We start from the raw sequence: 17,475 nt of genomic DNA on the forward strand, positions 1-17,475 counted from the left end.
TTTTATTTTGCAACGTGGTTCCCATTTAAGTGAATCTACATTGTTCCAGCGTGTCTGTTCCACCATGAAGTGGAATTATGGAAACTACAAATTATAGCTTCTGTAAACACGTCGGTAGACGCAGAACGTATTGAAGCTAAGTATTTCTTTAGCTGTGGACATTGGCGTGAGTCAGAGTATATCAAATCTGGAGGAGCACAATTTGAGATCTTCCGGTACCTCGTCCTCAAGAACAATCAGTTTCCACATTGTGAAGCCGCCTTTGTTGGTTGTTTTTGTTGTGGTCTTCCACCGAAGAATGCTTTCACGCAGTTTTCAACGTTAGTCTATTCTGTGAAAGTCTCTTCATTACTTCATAAGGTGTAAGAACCTGCTTACTATGACCAAACTTCGCTTTCCTCTCTTATTTTATCCCTACAGTTCCTTGTACACACACAAACTGAATGAATCGGGACAAAGGAACGCAGTAGACGAAAAGAGGATTGTTCTGGATGATGATATAGTGATGGCAGCAGAGTATTAATTAATCTGAGTGACAAGATCCAATAGAAATTGTTGGATAACACATGTGATATTGAATTTGATGACAGAAAAGAAAATAAGTTCGAATACCGAATTACGCGAAACGAAATACAGAAGTTAAAAATCGAACTTAACCGCTTAATTACGCTGAAGAGAGATGATTTTTTTCTTGTCCAATAGAAACCAGAGGTGAATTCTGTCAAAACACGGTTCAGTAGTTTTGTCACACTATATGAATGACGCAGTAAACTATAGGGAACGACGACTTCTCTTTCTTTTTTGGTTGTTGATTTGTTTGTTTTGCACATAATTAGAACCGCCAATGGTTCAATGTTAGCTCATTGAGTGTTTTATATTCTTTCAAGACATATATTGCATTTTGTAAGCAATAAAGACTAGTTTTTCTGCGGTTTTATGTAATGAAAGCAATTACTGTTGTTGCCAGTACAGTTCTCATGTACAAACATATGAAATATAGACAATTATTGTGGTCAATTTTGTACTCACTAGAACGTTCTTGATCCTGATCAAAGGCAAGTTTCCTATTGTTATTCATAACAGTGAATTTTATTTAAGAATATAAGAGAATCGTATTTTATGTAAGCTCAATGAAATACTGAAGCAGTGTTTGATAAATTTTTTGTTTTGCATTTGTTCTTAATTTTAAGTTTTTTAGAAATAATTGCATTTTTGGAACGCTATATCTCATAACTGTATAGAATTAAAATGTTCCGTACGTTACGCAGCCATTTACATATCCTCAATCAGTTACGAGATTATTGACCGCTTCTTGTTTCTAGAGGAGTCTCATAAGACACTGATCAAACGTAACAAATTAATCTAAATGAGGTAATCTATCGATAGGTATACAACACACCTAACATACAAGTAACGCAGTTACGATATTAACTGAAGAAGGCTGCCAGGAGAACTACCTTAATTTGGTCTTACTTGCGATACTTTACGGTAACATACGGTAGTTTTACAACTGAAATCGAAACTTAGGCATAATTTTATCTAATCTGTCAGGATGTGTTATGTGGCATTTCCTGTTTGCTGGTATATCTACTCCAGGACACTCATTAAGGAAAGTGATTTCGATCCCAGGGAACAATGAGTTACAAATTCTTGCAGAGTTCAGATTTACTACGCTCTGCCTCTGAATGCTTAAATTTGTCTTCTCTTTAGCGCGTGGAGTGTTCTCACCTTTCATATGAAGTCTGTGACCTAAATTAGTTTCATTTTTTGTTAAAAGTTCGAATGTTGCTTAGAGATTGGTTTTCAAGTTTTCTTATCGTTCGCGCTGATCAGATATCATACCCTTCTTGCATAAAACTGTGTTTAATTATACTTGTAGCGTCACACTTGTTTTCTAATATAGCCTTGGCATCTCTTTTTCAAGACCTTGCATCATTGCTCAAGAAGGTAAATAAGGCGATTAATCATACGCAGCTGGTGAAATTGTGTCTAGAACGCTTCTGGATGGCGAGAAGACAGCATGCAGGAAGTCACTGACTCTTACTCACAAAACGACTGCTTCTTGGAAGAGCCGCGTGTCACTTCATACCACCTTTACCGCCATCTGTCTAGTAATAAAATGCACTGACGCGCAAGACTGCCAGTCTGCCAAAGTGCCAATTACTTGAGCCTGTGTCATAGGTATTCAGATCTCATACTCAGCTAATGACTCTGACATCATATACAGCGTGTTCCATTGATATCTCACGAAATATGGGTCAAACGAAAAAACTAAAAAGAACGAAACTTGTCTAGATTGAAGGGGGAAACCAGATGGTGCTATGGTTGGTCCGTTAGATGGCGCTGCCATAGGTCAAACGGATATAACTGCGTTTTTTTAAAATAGGAGCCCCCATTTTTATTACATATTCGAATAGTACGTAAAGAAATATGAATGTTTTAATTGTACCACTTTTTCACTTTGTGATGGATGGCGTTGTAATAGTCACAAACGTATAAGTACGTGGTATCACGTAACATTCCGCCAGTGTGGACGGTATTTGCTTTGTGATACATTACCCGTGTTAAAAATGGACCGTTTACCAATTGCGGAAAAGGTCGATATCGTGTTCATGTATGGCTATTGTGATCAAAATGCCCAACGGGCGTGTGCTATGTATGCTGCTCGGTATCATGGACGACATCATCCAAGTGTCCGGACAGTTCACCGGATAGTTACGTTATTTAAGGAAACAGGAAGTGTTCAACCACATGTGAAACGTCAACCACGACCTGCAACAAATGATGATGGCCAAGTAGGTAGCTTAGCTGCTGTCGTGGCTAATCCGCACGTTAGTAGCAGACAAATTGCGCGAGAATCGGGAATCTCAAAAACGTCGGTGTTGAGAATGCTACATCAACATCGATTGCACCCGTACCGTATTTCTATGCACCAGGAATTGCATGGCGACGACTCTGAACGTCGTGTACAGTTCTGCCACTGGGCGCAAGAGAAATTACGGGACGATAACAGATATCTTGCACGCGTTCTATTTAGCGACGAAGCGTCATTCACCAACAGCGGTAACGTAAACCGGCATAATATGCAGCATTGGACAACGGAAAATCCACGATGACTGCGACTAGTGGAACATCAGCAACCTTGGCGCGTTGATGTATGGTGCGGCATTATGGGAGGAAGGATAATTGGTTCCCACTTTATCGATGGCAATCTAAATGCTGCAATGTATGCCCATTTTCTACGTAATGTACTACCGATGTTACTACAGGATATTTCACTGCATGACGGAATGACGGTCTACTTCCAACATTATGGATGTCCGGCACATAGCTCGTGTGCTATGAGCGGTATTGAATAGCATATTTCATGACAGGTGGATTGGTCGTCGAAGCACCATACCATGGCCCGCACGTTCGCCGTATCTGACGTCCCTGGATTTCTTTCTGTGGGGAAAGTTGAAGGATATGTGCTACCGTGGTCCACAGACAACGCCTGACAACATGCGTATGCGCATTGTCAATGCATGTGCGAAGGTTACGGAAGGTGAAGTACTCGCTGTTGGGAGGAATGTCGTTACACGTATTGCATTGGGGTTGACGGACGTCATTTTGAGCATTCATTGCATTAATGTGATATTTACAGGTAATCACGCTGTAACAGCATGCGTTCTCAGAAATGATAAGTTCACAAAGGTACATGTATCACATTGGAACAACCGAAATAAAATATTCAACGTACCTACTTTCTATATTGTAAATTGACGAACCTACCTGTTACCAACTGTTCGTCGAAAATTGTGAGCCATATGTTTGTGACTATTACAGCGTCCTCTATCAGAAAGAGAAAAAAGTGGTCCAACTAAAACATTCATATTTCTTTACGTACTATACGAGTATGTAATAAAAATGGGGGTTCCTATTTAAAAGAACGCAGTTGTTATCCGTTTGACCTATGGCAGCGCCATCTAGTGGGCCAACCATATCGCCATCTGGTTTCCCCCTTCAAGCTAGACAAGTTTCGTTCATTGTAGTTTTTTCGTTTGACGCTTATTTCGTGAGATATTTGGCCCCGTCACGATCAGTAGACCACGCTGTATAGAATGAACACTCATTTATCAAAATAATAACTTGCAACATCAGAATTTTAAATTGTTAATTATTATAAGAGTATCATATTCGTTTTTTTTTCTTTGTCAATAAACTATGCGGTTAAAGAAGCTAATGTAAGTGTAATGTAGTTAACTATTAAACTTAAGTCGATATGTGTGAATAATTATTAATTAATATTTGTCATTGATTAATTAATTTTTGATAATCTCAAACATAAATGGTCAGCTAATTATTGCCATGGAGATATTCTCTAGAGTTACGGATAACTCTTTATATTTGTACAAAGCAGCAATTTATGTATTTCTTATAACATGTTAGGGAAATAAAACCTTAAGTTCTGATATATATTTCAGTCCATTGTTGCAAATACATTGATCGTACACGAGGAGGTGTAAAAGTTAGCAGTTTTAATGTGGTGTGATACATTAAGATTCCATTCTCAAATAGTTTTTTACAATGTGAATATTAAAACAGTATTATTCATACGTGATTTCTTTCCAGTGTAATATGCATCTTCCTAACGTTTTGGAAGGCTATTGTCAGGCTAATAGTGACGTTGCTTGTCAAGAACCGTTTTATAAGACAAATAAACACTATACACCGCAGAATATTGGATATCATATTGTTGCAACAAGCTTGAACAAAAGAACCATTTAACCTAAACTTAATTTTAACATTCTATGTTTACCGAGTGCAGCGCAGAGTCGACCGCAACGTAATGAGCTCTCCAAAGCAGAATCAAGTAGCTTCAGAAAATCGATCAGTAGGTAGTTCTCCGAACTGACGTTAAAGATATTCTCACTTAAAGAGTAGGTAACTATAGAGGCATGTTTCTCACAAAGAGAAGCTGATTACCGAAAGCAATAATATTAAATTAATATATTACGTTGGTACATAAGTTCGTAGAGCTTTCCAATAATAAACATAGCAGATACTTTAGTCATCAGCTGAACACTATGTGATCAAAAGTATCCGGACACCTGGCTGAAAATGACTTACAAGTTCGTGACGCCCTCCATCGGTAGCGCAGGAATTCAATATGGTGTTGGCTCACCCTTGGTCTTAATGACAGCTTCCACTCTCTCAGGCATAAGTTCAATCAGGTGCTGGAAGGTTTCTTGGGAAATGGCAGCCCATTCTTCTCGGAGTGCTGCACTGACGAGAGGTATCAATGTCGGTCGGTGAGGCCTGGCATGAAGTCGGCGTTCCAAAACATCCTAAAGGTGTTCTATGTGATTCAGATGAGGACTCTGTGCAGGCAAGTCCTTTACAGTGATATTACTGTCGTGTAACCACTCCTCCACAGTCTGTGCATTGTGAACAGGAACTCAGTCTTGTTTAAGATGCAGTCGCCATACCGAATTGCTCTTCAACAGTGGGAAGCAAGAAGGTGCTTAAAACATCAATGTAGGTCTGTGCTGTGATAGTGTCACGCAAAATAACAAGGGGTGCAACCCCCTCCATGAAAAACGCAATCACATACAATAACACCACAGCCTCCGAATGTTACTACTGGCACTACACAGGCTGGCAGAAAACGTTTACCGGGCATTCGCCATACCCACACTGTGCCATCGGATCGTCACATTGTGTACCGTGATTCGTCACTCCACACAATGTTTTTCCACTGTTCAGTCGTCCAAGGTTTACGCTCCTTACACCAAGCGAGACGTTGTTTGGCGTTTACCGGTGTGATGTGTGGCTTATGAGTAGCCGCTCGACCGTGAAATCGAAGTTTTCTCACCTGCCGCTTAACTGTCATAGTACTTGCGGTGGATCCTGATGCAGTTAATTTGTGTGTGATGGTCTGGATAAATGTCTGCCTATTACACATTAAGATCCTGTTCAACTGTCGACGGTCTCTGTCAGACAACAGGCGAGATCGGCCTGTACGCTTTTGTGCTGTACGTGTTTCTTCGCGTTTCCACATAATTATCACATCGGAAACAGTGGCCCTAGGGATGTTTAGGAGTGTGGAAATCTCGAGTACAGACGTATGACACAAGTGACACCCAATTACCTGACCAAGTTTGAAGTGCTACTGAGCGCCCCATTCTGCTCTCTCAAGATATCTAATGACTACTGAGGTCCCTGACATGGGGTACCTGGCAGTAGATGGCAGCAAAGTGCACCTAATATAGAAATTTGGAAATTTGTGGTGAGTTCCTGTGGGACCAAACTGCTAAGGTCACCGATCCCTAGGCTTACATACTACGTAATCTAACTGAAACTAACATTCGCTAAGGGCAACACCTACAACCATACCCGAGGGAGGTCTCGAATCTCCGAGGGGGGTAACCACGCGAATCGTGGGAAGGCACCCTAGAGAGCAAAGCTACCCTGTTCGGTGCACCTAATATGATAAACTTATGTTTTTGGGGATGTCCGTATACTTTAGATCAGATAGTGTAAATTCTCTTTCACCATTTAGAGCAGTCTTTAAACGTTGGATAACTTTTCTTCGATTCTGCAACTGTAGAAATCACGTGGTTTTGAGGCGAAGAACTCGTCGAGCCGTGTTTGGATGCGCATTTTTTCCGGAAAAGAAGGTCCTTGAAGTTTATTAGACAGAAATCGGCAAAGGTGGAAATCTGAGGGCACAAGATCAAGGTAATACGGCGGTTGCGGAATGACTTCCCAAGCAACTTCTGCATAGTGTTTTTCGTCAGTCTAGCAGAATGCGAGCGATGGTTATCGTTGAGTAACATCATTTCATGGAGCCTCTCTGGTCGTTGTTCTTGGATTGCAAGACGTCTGAGTTGTTGACAAAAAGTGTCAGCAGTGATGGTTACATATCAGGCAAGCAGTTCGTAGTATACCAGGCCGTTGTTGTCTCACCATATATGTGACATTATCACTTACGGATGCGCGCAGGTCTTTGTAGGAGGAGTTGCTGCTTTGTTTGGGCTCAACCATTCCTTTCTTTTCCTTATGTCGACACAAGACACCATTTATCGTCACCAGTATCGATACGTAACTCCATGGCCAACAAGCACTGATGCACTTATGGCCAACAGCTGATTTTTGTGACTTTGGTTTAGAGCATGTGCTACACATCACCAGATTTTCGAAACGTTCCATACAAATGTCTCATGATGATGGAATGATCACAGTCCATCACATCTGCCAGTTCCCCACTACACTGACATGAATCACTGTGGATTAATGCGTTTAAACGATCTTCTTGAAACCACGAAAGTCTTCTAGAATGTGGAGAGTCATTAATGCCGAAACGATCTTCCTTGAAACTAGAAAACTATTTGCTTGTCGTACTGTGTCCAATGACATTATCCCCGTATCCAGCGCAAATGTTTCTGGCTGCCTCCGCTGCTGCCTTCCTTCTACTGGACTCAAACACAAGAATACGTCGGAGAGGTTACGATTTCTTCACTTGGCACTCCATGTTCTAGCATCCGCAGCTCCAAATATAACAATACGTAAACCCATATAGCAACATTGAACTACAAATAAAAAATGGGAATAGATACATAAACCATAGCAACCGCACTACCAACACGTAAAATAGAAAAGTGGGCATTAATATAAAAATTTCTCTACATTATACTGGTTGTGACGAGTGAGTCTATGTTGTGCCAGGATTTATTTTCCATGGATGTCTATATCATCTACACTAACTTATGCACCAACCTAATATTATTGATGTATGTAGCATCACTTATTACGTCTATAAAGGTGTCATTAAAACTTTGAAAAAATTCTCTATGTTGTATTGGTTATGATGTGCAAGACTCTGTTGTGTCAGGATTTATTTTCGATGGATGTTGATATAATCTCTCCTAATTATACGATTTGGCAATATTTTAGAAATGATTAAGAGCATTTTTCATTAGTGTTTCCCTGTTACTATTTGCAAGTAGATCGTGAACAGAGCTGGACGTAGGTGAACTCTGGACTGTCAGAGAACCTGGCGGCCAGTGTCTTTGTGTTGCTCATTGGCGTGGAAGGAGCCTCCGGTGATAAACTTCCGCAGGAGCGGTCGTATTTCTGCCACCGCAAACATCTGCGGACGACTGCGGTCTGTTTATACAGTGGGGACCGCCACATGGAATGGAAACAACGCAGTCCCCCCTCACGCTAGTGTCCATCATGGAAGCCATGTCCACATACTGCGGTGGAAACAAACGTGAATTCAGAGAAGGAGAACGCCAAAGCAAACTTGTCTCTACGTCGAGTGCATCAATGCCGCACGTTCAGAAGCGTATATCTATGAACTGATATATTTTACACTAGCACTGACAGTAATCCAAGACCTAATCAAGTGAATTGTAGCTTTGAATCGTTTAAATGGAGTTTCATTTGAAATACGAAGATGTTAACTACTGTCCTCTGTCGAATAGTGTAATTCGAGTTTTACTGACGCATTCGTTACCCGTATTATGCAAATGCGAATGAAAAAAGAATACAATCTGACGATGTGCTTTTATAGTAATTGTAATAATACCAACAATTCGGTATTATTTTTCGTCTTCTCGAATGTAGAGGTTCGTGTCATATACGGGAAAAGACTCAATAATAGTTTATGAACGGTGCAGTTTGTCAGTATTGTTGAAACTTGTAACAAAAAAAAAAAAAAAAAGAAAAAAAAAAAAGAAAAAAAAAAAGTTGTACAAATGCTGTGTTATTTTTTTTTTGCTGTTATAAGGAAAAACATTAACAGCTCTAAATGCATTGCTTAATACACATGGCACGCGAATAACAGAAGGAGATAAATATCCATCCTCTCGTCAATTGTTACCTGCTTTTAGATGAATAAAAAAAAAAGGCTATCTAAGTTTTCTATTATCTTATTGGTATATGTGTGGTAGCTCACTGTTCTATTTTGAAGTAAAGGAAGTAGAATAACACTCAGTACCTGTAACGTTTCCTTCCACAGCACAAAACAAAGACAGTCTCTGTTATAACACAGTGGAAAAATTTCGAATGTCACTTTCGTACTGAACTAAAAGAAAATTGTTTTGAGTGCATCTTCCACAAAATGGTACCATATAAGCCGACTAAGATGGTTCAGCAATTGATTGATCATGTCGGCCTAATGTAAGCACATGTGATACTGTGTATTTTATTGTATATTGTAATTTTTATGACGTGACAATCATCTGTGAGCGCTACATCCATGACATTGCCGTGTACACAATGTACTTTTTGGCTATAAACGTTTTATTAGTGACAAAACTTTGTATATATTGTTACATGTTATCGACTAACGTAACAACTTGGCGTGAGGTTCCAACTCACAACAAGCACGTCCCTTAGTAGAATTTTTGAAGACCTGAAGATGACAGAAAAGACTGTCGAAACCGGTTATTGTAAATAAAGAAGTATTTATGCGATCTTTCCATTAGAGAGTTTTTACTTAGTAAAGCAAACCGCCCCTTCTCGTTTCTCAACATGACAAAATTCAATCGAATCAGTTTGTGTTATAGGGTACATTAGTGAACGTCGGTATATTTCTTGATAGATTGACTTTAACTATAGGCTTCAGCTGTTGATAATCCTAAATACGTCAATACATCACGACTGATTAATGACTTGTTGAATAAATGTGAATACAAGACTTTTTGTAATTTAAATTATTTCGTTTGATCGCAACAAGTACAAAGTCCTGTTATACAACAGATCGATTTTAGAGGTAGTTAATTAGTCTCGATTTAATTTTACCAGGTATAAAATTACATATAAACACATAATGAAATCCACTAAATTACTGAATTAAATTCTGTTGTGGCAATTTATGCCAGACCAGGACCCGAACGTGGGGTTTCCCACTTCATGCGAGCGGTCACCTTAACCACTTTGGTTACCCGGACACGCTTCCATTCAAACCCAAATTCTCAATTTGTCGTACACTACACATGTAGCCTCCACAGTCAATTATCCTCATTGCTCACTTCTGTACCTGAAAACATTTTCAAATGTATGTGAATTCCTAAGGGACCAAACTGCTTAGGTCATCGGTCCCTAGACTTTTACAGTACTTAAACTAACCTATGCTAAGAACAACACACACACCCATGCCCGAGGGAGGATTCGAACCTCCGGCGGGAGGTGTGGCGTGACATGAGGCCTCAAACCGCGTGGCCACTAAGCGCGCTGTACCTGATTCCGGATATCTTGGGCACCTGTACTGAAGTTATCGTTACTGCCAAGGAGCATATATGTGTGGTGTATGTTCTGTCAGACATGTAAGACGAACAGGCACCACACATACAATAATATATATGGGCGTTGACAATAATGATAACTTCAGTGCAGATGCACGCTATGTCTGAACTATTGCGGGTCCTGAATGAGCAATGATTATAATGTACAGTGGACACTGCATGCGTAGTGTGTGAGAGGTTGAGAATTTAGGTTGGAAGAAAAGCGTGTCCGGTTAGTGGAAGCAGTCAAGGAGAACGCTTCCCTACTGCATTTACATTGTTACTCTGCAATTAACAATTAAATGCCTGGCAGAGGGTTCGGCGAGGCACCTTCAAGCTATTCTCTACCATAAGACTCTCGAATAGAGTGCGAAAGGCGGGAAATCTGTGTTCACGTCACGGTCTGACAAAAATTTTCGTTGTTCACCACTGAATTTAACTGAATGCCCATTTGCGGCGACATCTGTATTTTACTTAGTTTATATAAACTTGCTGAACTTTTACATGTATTATAACACAGCGGGTAATGCGATTGCCTTTTCTTTTATTTGTGAACGCACTTTATTTGAACGAATACACCAAACTAAATACCACCCATCTGAAGGCTGCAAACATTGCCTATAGTTTCCTAGGGTAGCAAATATACCAAGCATGTTTTCAGTGGAACTGCGAAACCGCTACGGTCGCAGGTTCGAATCCTGCCTCGGGCATGGATGTATGTGATGTCCGTAGGCTAGTTAGGTTTAAGTAGTTCTAAGTTCTAGGGGACTGATGACCTCAGCAGTTAAATCCCATAGTACTCAGAGCCATTTGAACCATGTTTTCAGTAAATACCAAACACGCCTCTGAAACCTTCAACTGCAAGCTGCGAATTATATTTTAACGAACACATGTATTAGAAGCTGGTTATTAAGATATTCTTCTGCGAACCTGAAAAATATTGCAACATTTGCACAGAAAATAGTCTTCATATATATTACTGACGTATATTACTGACATAAACAGTAGTGGCATCTACGTTGGAGGGATACCTATGCGCTAACTAAGAATAAGGTCTATACAATACTAGGTGGATGCTAGAAAAAACTGGTTTGCTAAGGAAAATGATAAATTTTCTCAACGCTCATTCAAACATTTAATTGTAGCAGCAACAGTCAGATTTTTTCATGAAAATAAGATATCGTCAGAGGAGGGAAGAAATTTTTTTCCAAAGTCTACTGGAAAGATTAAAAATCAGTCATAAAAACAAGACGGTATATGTGTACGAATATTGCAAAAAAAAAAAAATGCAACAAAGTAGAAGTCTTTTCTCTTTCATATTCAGAATTATCATCCACTAAATAGCTCTTGGAAGTCTGAGTAAAAGGTATTAAGTGCTAACTTTAGATATTTTAATTCTGAAGGTACCAAAATTGTTAGTGTGCTGAATAAAGAAATTACCGATGAGAGACGTTGTTGAAATTTATGCATCTGGAGTAAAGTGTCAAGTGGTAGTCTTCCAGCCACAAAACAGGTTGGTATATCAAGGCAGCAAATGAGATGCAGTTCTGAAACAAATTTTGTATTGTGAATGCAGTAATAAAAAACTGATCACTCACGCAGACGTTGAGGAAACCTCAGTGGTTAGATATGAAACAGCTTCACCCTGTGAGCACAAACGCCTTATTTTTTTCCCTCTTACCATTTGCACGACTTACTACGATTGATTTGGTGTCTTAGAAGCCATTTTATTACCTCTATGGATGGAAACTTCAGTTGAGGGGAATTTGTATTTTATCAGGGTACCTTAAAAACACACCTTACCAAAAAATTATACGCGTCTATGCCACTGGTAATGTAGACATTCAAACAGCTTCATCAGACAATCGTTTGAAAAGCAATACAAATACGTACCTGAAATAATCTGTTCCTTCAATATGATAATGAAGAACAATGTAATTACAAGGATCACAGAAAAATTTTGAATATCAACTGAAACTTACTCATTGGTTAACGAACTGTTTCAAAAACAATATATTTATCTAAGGTGTGAAATATACTGTAAAATAACCACAGTGAACAGTTTACAGTATATTATAATATTAGGCCACTGATCATGCTTCGGGGACGAAAATCGGAGTGCATATGACCAACAATCCCATTGCTTATTCTAGTTGATAGTACCTAACAGAAAATTTAGGGCTAAATAGGTCATTTATACACGACAATCACTTGCCGGCTTATACATGGCATATGCGTAACTTTGGACAGCCTTTACTGCCATTGACAGTGCTCGGTGATCTACATCATAACATAAAACATGTTGTTTATGCAACTAATATCTCACCTCACGTCTGATGTGAAACAGTTCCAGTTATTTACTTAAATCTAACACTGTGTTGGTGTCAGGATCAACAACTCAATATATTTGTAATTTATTAATTGCGATTTCCATCAGTGAATAGCCTCTAATATTTTCGTTCATTCTCAAACTATTACCTATATGACAAGGTACAATGTTAATAGTAAAACACGAAGTACAATATTTTCAAACGTCTTGTGTTCACAGCTTACAGCGGCTCAATAAATCTTATATTACACACCTGCATTAGCAATGTTTCACAGAATGGAATACATTTTTTTTCTGCATCAGATCAATATAATGCAACAAGTTAGTAGTAATACAGTCGAGTAACATTTGTTACATTGATCTGATGTAGAAACAAATGTATTATGTACAGTGAAACATTACAAATACAAGTATGTGATAAAAGATTTATTACACTGTTGTAATCTGTGCACATAAAATATTTGAAAATATTGCATTTCATGTTTTGTTGAAAACATTGAACCTTCTAATAAAGCCAATAGTTCAGGAACGAACGAAAATGTTTGAGACTAGTCAATAATAATATTCTTAATTGCACCTCTGACAGAATCCATAATTAATAAATTACAAGATTTATTTATCTTGAATTTCCATTAATGCAAACTGACATCAAATGTATTGTTACACGTATACCAGCACTTCCGTTCAAATGAATTCTTTTCTCTCTCACCCTGGATTTCCAGCCCGCATATTGTTAATGGTATTAAGGGAACAGTCGTAAGGATTGACTTTTATTAAGGTACGTATCTTACGGATTCAATAGGGGGAGGGGGTGCGTTCAGTTGGATTATTTCGTTGATATCAATGAATTCTGTTGAGATAATTCCCAAAGGGTCCATCATGCGTCCAATTTATAGCGAAAGCACGATTCGTCGTGGGCAGTAACCTCAAAGTTTTATCCAAGTGCACACAGAAGAGCCGTAACGTATGAAGTTCGTCAACAGTGGGAAAAATATAAGAATGTTTACTTCATGGCTGTTTCACTAATGCGAAAACGAAACTTGCTGATTTGAGCAGGAAGCGGTGAATCGTGGCACGGCAAGCCGAGAGTATGGACGCTCTCATTCGAAACACTGGGTCGGGAAGTTTCTTTATCAGATGCTTGACTATAGTGAAATAACTTAGCGAACGTGATTTTGATATTAGGCAAAATTCTTGGGAAGAGTTGCTTGGAAAGTTGCCTCATATCCCGCTGATCTTCTTTTGTAACAGAGCACACTTTCATCCATGTGCGTGCGTGAATAAATATTGAATGTGCCACTGGAGTGCTAGAAATCTCAGAGAAATTCATGAAAGCCCATTTATTCAAAACATACACTCCTGGAAATGGAAAAAAGAACACATTGACACCGGTGTGTCAGACCCACCATACTTGCTCCGGACACTGCGAGAGGGCTGTACAAGCAATGATCACACGCACGGCACAGCGGACACACCAGGAACCGCGGTGTTGGCCGTCGAATGGCGCTAGCTGCGCAGCATTTGTGCACCGCCGCCGTCAGTGTCAGCCAGTTTGCCGTGGCATACGGAGCTCCACGCAGTCTTTAACACTGGTAGCATGCCGCGACAGCGTGGACGTGAACCGTATGTGCAGTTGACGGACTTTGAGCGAGGGCGTATAGTGGGCATGCGGGAGGCCGGGTGGACGTACCGCCGAATTGCTCAACACGTGGGGCGTGAGGTCTCCACAGTACATCGATGTTGTCGCCAGTGGTCGGCGGAAGGTGCACGTGCCCGTCGACCTGGGACGGGACCGCAGCGACGTACGGATGCACGCCAAGACCGTAGGATCCTACGCAGTGCCGTAGGGGACCGCACCGCCACTTCCCAGCAAATTAGGGACACTGTTGCTCCTGGGGTATCGGCGAGGACCATTCGCAACCGTCTCCATGAAGCTGGGCTACGGTCCCTCACACCGTTAGGCCGTCTTCCGCTCACGCCCCAACATCGTGCAGCCCGCCTCCAGTGGTGTCGCGACAGGCGTGAATGGAGGGACGAATGGAGACGTGTCGTCTTCAGCGATGAGAGTCGCTTCTGCCTTGGTGCCAATGATGGTCGTATGCGTGTTTGGCGCCGCGCAGGTGAGCGCCACAATCAGGACTGCATACGACCGAGGCACACAGGGCCAACACCCGGCATCATGGTGTGGGGAGCGATCTCCTACACTGGCCGCACACCACTGGTGATCGTCGAGGGGACACTGAATAGTGCACGGTACATCCAAACCGTCATCGAACCCATCGTTCTACCATTCCTAGACCGGCAAGGGAACTTGCTGTTTCAACAGGACAATGCACGTCCGCATGTATCCCGTGCCACCCAACGTGCTCTAGAAGGTGTAAGTCAACTACCCTGGCCAGCAAGATCTCCGGATCTGTCCCCCATTGAGCATGTTTGGGACTGGATGAAGCGTCGTCTCACGCGGTCTGCACGTCCAGCACGAACGCTGGTCCAACTGAGGCGCCAGGTGGAAGTGGCATGGCAAGCCGTTCCACAGGACTACATCCAGCATCTCTACGATCGTCTCCATGGGAGAATAGCAGCCTGCATTGCTGCGAAAGGTGGATATACACTGTACTAGTACCGACATTGTGCATGCTCTGTTGCCTGTGTCTATGTGCCTGTGGTTCTGTCAGTGTGATCATGTGATGTATCTGACCCCAGGAATGTGTCAATAAAGTTTCCCCTTCCTGGGACAATGAATTCACGGTGTTCTTATTTCAATTTCCAGGAGTGTATAACACTTTCGTGTGCACTGTCGAATATAGGAATCATTGATCCCTACATCTTTAGAGACAACATGAGTGTAGCAAATGCATCCCAAGCGATTATCAGAATGATTTAGAACCTTCTTTTTGCCGGGCCTTGAAAAAATTGTTGTTGGGGAACAGGGGTTTCGTCAAGATGGAGCCAAGTCACTCACAGCGCGAACTGCAGTCCGTGTTTTGCGGGAAACGTTCCCCCTCGACGCCCGATCTAGATGGATGAAGTTCCTAAAAAGATATCTGCAATCCATTGTCTACACTTGTTACAGAGCAACCCTGTTCCTGTGTGCACTACTGAATTCTCAAAGCTATTGCTCGACAAAGAAGGCAAAAGAGCCAAGTCCGACTCAGACCATGTGTCATATTCATAATTTAGAGCGCGTGAAGAGTGCCAGTATTGCAAAAGCAGGGCAAACACATTGCCAGTCAGCGAGGAGAACTATAATACCGAGGAGAGAGTCGTACAGTGCAGTATGACGGTACCCAGGACGCCGTTCTGCGAACTCTGCAGTACGGAGCTACAACACGCAAAGTATGAGCTCCACCATTCCAAGGTGTTCTGGTACTGATGATATATGCAGAGGAGGGGAAGACCGTCTGTACTTGATACACATGTAATTAAACGATGGCAAACAGCCTCCTAATCTGGTACAATGATGAGATACCAGGCATTAAACAGTCTTGTTTCAGATGATGTCGTCCTCAGCAGCTGGTCATTCTGCCTCCATTACCGATCTCCATGGAATGACATTCTCGCTAGTTACAGGTTAACTCTACTGGCGAACCGTAATGTTCCTCTGTGGTTGGACTTCATCGCTCCACGCTAAGGCTACCGACGGGTCACAGCCGTGACTGATAGAAGGCGCGAAACTGCTGGGTCTTTCTTCGGTGCAGGGCCAAACCGACTGACTGAAAGCCGCCATCTTCCGCTTGCTGTGTGGACACCTGAGTGCTACCTTACAAGCTGAAAGCGTACTGCTTTTCTGGCTGGACATAAAGTGTGGTGACAGAGCCCTGGGCTTTCTCCACCATGACGACCACCATCCAGATGGTGTGGTATGTTCAGATCTGAGCACACGACCATCGTAACCACAGGGGCGCATCAACGGGCAACCTGGGTGTGCATCACTGTACTCCACAGCGTCTCGCTGTCGCAGAGTGCGACTGACTCGCCACAAGATACAAAAGCTGCCGGGGTGCTGTGCCTGGCACTCCACGGCGACGCCTGTGTGAGCAGCCCTGCCTGTTTCCCGAGAGCCGGAGAAGACAACATTCGTTATAGCAATCACGCTGGTAAAATGTTATTACAGATACCGCTGTTTCAGTGACGCCTTCAAGTGTAAGACTGAACCTCACCACAGTCCTCACAGTTCAGCCTCTGACACTTGTGTAACATCACCACCTGTTCGTGGTTCTGCAGTCACGTAATCTGATGTAAAATAAATCGTTTTCACTGGATCTGGATAACTTATTTTTCTGTTTAAAGCACTATGTAAACGGCTTATGAAAACAGAACCACTTGTAAAAGTTCGGCAGAATACACTCCTACAATTTAGTAATTACGTTGTTGCAATTCCCCGTTGAGCAATTACAAAAGGGCCAGAGGACTGTGTTCACCACAACCTGCGCAAATTTCATCTAATCCAACGGTGTTCTGTGATAGGGCGCTGGGGATATAGTGCAAAAATTAATTGAATGCCCTCACCATACAAAAATATTGCTACAAACAAGAAATAGATTAGTTCCTCGTTTTATATAAAATTCTTAAAGGATTATCCAGTCGAAAATCTTCAATTTAATGATCTCTTTACGCCGTTCTCCTTATCGCCTTATACTCGTATTGGAACACTAATCAACACCATCCATATTCTCTTTCTTCAGTTACCGTGATCCATATTTCACCTTAGTTTAAAACTGTGCTCCAGATATACAGATCCAGATAGTTCCCCACGAAAATATTTCACACGAGTAAAGGTCTACTTTTAGGGGGGGTCCATTTAAAACGTATATCTTTTCTTTCGCTATACATAATTTTCACTCCTATGTAACTGTCAAATTAAGTTTGTGTACT

This window comes from Schistocerca serialis, chromosome 1 (assembly GCF_023864345.2).
Source record: "Schistocerca serialis cubense isolate TAMUIC-IGC-003099 chromosome 1, iqSchSeri2.2, whole genome shotgun sequence".
In the NCBI taxonomy this organism is placed as follows: domain Eukaryota; kingdom Metazoa; phylum Arthropoda; class Insecta; order Orthoptera; family Acrididae; genus Schistocerca; species Schistocerca serialis.